Source organism: Pinus tabuliformis, chromosome 4_2 (assembly GCF_031772625.1).
Source record: "Pinus tabuliformis cultivar Carrire ecotype Pingquan chromosome 4_2, CPIR1, whole genome shotgun sequence".
Taxonomy (NCBI): Eukaryota; Viridiplantae; Streptophyta; class Pinopsida; order Pinales; family Pinaceae; genus Pinus; species Pinus tabuliformis.
In genome coordinates this window covers 778,250,107-778,254,659 of record NC_142304.1, presented here as the reverse complement: position 1 = coordinate 778,254,659, position 4,553 = coordinate 778,250,107, and the positions used below count along the sequence as shown (strand labels likewise).

Genomic DNA, 4,553 nt, shown 5'->3' with positions numbered 1-4,553 from the left:
ACTTACCTAAAATGGTATCAAAATTTAAATTTATATCTATTTTTAAGAAATTATAATAATTAAATATAAGCAATCAAATCTCTTCATATTATTAAAACCATTTTTCAGTGAAAATAGAATTTTCCAAGATCTATAAATCTATGATTAAGACTTACCTAAAATGGTATGAAAATTTAAATTTATATCTATTTTTAATAAATTATAATAATTAAATATGACCAATCAAATCTCTTCGGATGTTTAAAACCCCTTTTTGAGTGAAAAAACATTTTCCACTATCTATAAACCCAGAATTAAGACTTATCTAAAATAGTATCAAAATTTAAATTTATATCTATTTTTAATAAATTATAATAATTAAATATAAGCAATCAAATCTCTGAGAATGATTAAAACCCTTTTTGAGTGAAAAGAGCATTTTCCAGGATGGGTAAATCCCGAATTAAGACTTACCTAAAATGGTATCAAAATTTAAATTTATATCTATTTTTAATAAATTATAATAATTAAATAACCAATCAAATCTCTTAAGATGATTAAAACCCCTTTTTGAATAAAAAGAGAATTTTCCACGATCCGTAAATCATGAATTAAGACTTACCTATAATGATATCAAAATTAAAATTTATATATATATTTAATAAAGTATAATAATTAAATATAAACAATCAAATCTCTTAAGATGATTAAAACTTCATTTTTAGTGAAAGAAACATTTTCAAAGATCATTAAATCTCAAATTAAGCTTACTTAAAATGATATTAAAATTAAAATTAATATCTATTTTTAATAAATTGTAATAAATTAATCTATGTAAGTGAAAAACCCTCTTCCACTATCAATAAATACCAAAAAAAATTACCTAAAATACTATCAAAATTTAAATTTATATCTAATTTTAATAGATTATAATAATTAAATATAACCAACCATGTAAAATGGTATAACTTGTCGGCAGGTAAGAATATTCTTCGACCTATCTAACATTATTATAATTATATATATATATATATGAATGGAAACGAGTATTCTCAAAGAAAGCAAGAAGATCAATCAACACTTAGTTCACGTTCATTGTTTGGTCCGTACTTCTGCAATGGCTGCGGAGTCGTCGAGGACGAGAAACGCAGAGGAATGCAATGAGTTGGCCGCGGAGTCGTCAAGGAAGAGAGACGCAGATGAGATGGTGAGGTTGCAGAGCGCGGACGGTAAAACATTCGAGGTGGGGAAGGCGGTGGCATTGCAGTCAGGTATTATAAAGAAGGCAATGGAGGACATGGGCAGTCACCATCTCATTCCTCTGCCCAATGTCTACAGTGAAATCCTGGAAATGGTTATCAAATATTGTGAACATCATGTAGATCACCCGCCTCGTCCAATAGGAACAATAGACGACATCGACCAGTGGGATATTGACTTCTTGAATGTTGATCGTTTAACTCTGTCTAACATTGCATGTGCTGCCCACTATCTGGATATCAAAAGCCTTGTGGATTTGGCTTGTAAAAGTATTGCGGACATATTAATTCGTTTGGAAACAGGTGAGAATGTCCGTCGGGAGCTCAACATTGCAAATGATTTTACGCCGGAAGAGGAAGAGGAGATAAAGCGTAAATATCAACGAGCTTTTGAATGAAATTGTTGGGTTAACTTTTTTATTGCCGATTTTAGATGTTCAAATATTATCAGATTAAAATTACTTTTTGAAAGAACGTTTTGGTAAATGACATATATAAGAGGATTATTTTAGGTTTTAGGTTGGATTGGAATTTGAATATTTTTAATGTAGGGAAAAATGAATGTTGATATTTTGGAATGTGAAATTATTAGTTAGAAATGTGTGCGCCAAAAATGGGTTTTGGAGTGAAAGTTCTGGTAAATGACATATATGACATGATTATTATAGGTTTTTGGTTGGATTGGAATTTGAACATTTTTATTGTATGAAAAAATAAATGTTGATATTTTGAAATGTGTTATTGTTAGTTAAAAATGTTAATAAAGGTGCGTTTCAGGAATTTAATATGCATTTGATATTGTAAAGCAAATAGTTTTCCCAATTTATAAGTAGGTAAGGCTAATGTTGGTGGTGATTTATTTTCACCAAGTTAAACATTTTTTTTTATGATATTTAGGTCCTAGATATTTGGAAAAAAAATCCAATTTTTGTACCTTTCTTGAATTAACTTGTGAGTGTTCATTGAAGAAACCCCTTACTCGAGAAGGGTCATGGTCTGGGTATAGGTGGAGTAGGGGGGATTTGGAAGCTTTTGAATGAGAAGGATTATATATGATTTTTTTTATTTGGAAAAAAATATGTAAGGGCAATTTCTTTATTATGGAAGATAAAATATGTAAGGGTCATTTCTTTGTCATGGAAGATGCATTTATTTATTGTATGCCTTATTGATCACATTAGGTTCATGAAAAACCATTTGTTTCAGTTTGTTGATTCTTTTCCCCTATTGATTAGTATAATGTTTGATATTGTAAAATATCCATCTTTGAGTTCGTGAGATTTTAGTGGATTAGTAAGTGATTGTTTCTTCGTGATAGACATCCTAGTTTATTTTAGTAGGGAAGATTTGTGGTATGTCTTGGTGTTGGATTTTCTTGGGGCTTTCTATCTGTCTAAACTTATAGGTAGTTGTAGATTTCAATAAGGAAGGTTGGGTCTTTTTATAGTGATTTGGTTATTAGTAGCAACATCCCAAGGCAAGGCCTTTTCCCCAAGATTTAGATGTGATATACTTTAATGTTGTGTTGGATTAGAAAAAAAAATAGAAACATATTCGATATCATTAAATGTGGTGTCAAAACCCTTTGAAATTATTTAATGAGATGAGATATCCTTGAGAAAAGTGACCAAACCGATATGTGGGCATTCATTGGTAGGATAGCTCATTCTCATATGAATTTAAATGGAGTAAAGTGACAGGTGAAAATTTTTGTTAAAAGAACACTAGGTGCCGAAATTTCCAAAGTGCGGGTAATTTCCCTCTAGTATGTTTTCTAGTATTTTTCTCTACAGGATAGATATATTTCAAAAACCATATTATTGTACTAAGAATTTCTCATTTCATTGTTGCAAAATAAAAAAACCTTCAGCTACTGCACTGGTTTTCCTAATTTGGGTTTTTCTGGGGACATTTGTTCAAAAATAAATGTGCTAATTATTATGTGTGTGTGCTAGTATTTTCTTAGTTTCTAGCACCTTTATTTTTTGCAGTTTTATTTGAGAATATTGTAGTGAGATTTATTCAGTGTTTGTTGTAGAAAATAAATTGTTAAATGAATTAACAATTAGAAGAATAATTTCTAGTTGTTGCAATATGATTTGAGATTTGAAATGTTCACATGGTATGAGAGCGTGAATCATCAACGAGGAAGCTCAAAAGAGGACGAAATAATTTTGCTACTCAGAGGGAGTAGAAGTCGAAATTCTTAAAGGTTGCATAGTTGCTTGACAAGTATGCCCAATTACTAGGGAAGAAATTTGATTTTTAGTTGCAGGGTTGCAGAAATCTAAGTTACTTGGGATAGTGATTACAACAGTCAAACAGAGCAATAACAAATCATATTTTCACTAAGAAGGTTTTTGGTTAGACACATAGGGTTTTGGAGTAGCAGAAACAACATCAAGTGCAAGATCAAAACACATAAAATAGAGCGAAAATTTCTCTCAGGTAACTTCAAGTCTCAAAAGTTATATCTTTTGTGGCTGATTAGTAGTAGAAGCTAGCAAATCCATCAATTCCAGTAGGGAGTAGGAGTAGTAGAGCCAAAACCAAGTGAAGGGAAAGAGGGCGTTTTCGACTTAGATATCAATATAGGTTGGATGGAGCTTCTAACTATGTAATCTAGAAGGCTAGGATATCCTTCCTTCTATATGAATATGGTCTGAAAGCCTAAACAGATAATGTGGTGAAAATTCCCCAGGACGTCGATTACCAGAAAGAATACATGAAGGATATGGTGAGGGCGATGTAGTTGATATTGGATGGAGTCCAAGATTATGGAGTCTCACATGTGGAAGACCAGTGCATTAAAACCTTTCAGCAAATGTAATTTCCAATTATTTCTGAGAAAATTGAAGGGTTGATTTTCACTCTTAATAGAATAAATGTTTGATTTGATTTGGAAAGATGAAATTAACAAAGAATATAACTTGCTAAATATTCATATTGAACATTCAATTTATCATATACAATAGATGCATGTAGAAGTTTTCTAGTGCCAAACATAACACATTCAAGAGATGAGAAAATGAAACAATTAAAATATGTACAACAATTAACTAAGACAAATTGTTTAGTTAATCTCTTTTCATGATTATAAATTTGCAAGGGCTTTCATGGAGATCGATATTCAATCTACCATTGCCCAAACTGCTATGCTACCTTGAAAATGTGTAGACATAAATATGAAAAAACATAATTGATAACAAGACGAACTCACAGAGATACACAAGGTGTTCAAAATGAATCTAATCCTTCAATTATCATTAGAAATAGATTTGAACATTACAGGGATGTCACTAGTTTGTTACAAGG

General features: G+C 30.7%; 1 pseudogene; it reads left to right on the top strand.

Moving 5' to 3' along the window:
* The first annotated feature begins 1,096 nt into the window (after positions 1-1,096).
* Positions 1,097-1,636, top strand: LOC149171962 (SKP1-like protein 1A pseudogene; annotated as a pseudogene).
* Positions 1,637-4,553: the final 2,917 nt, after the last annotated feature.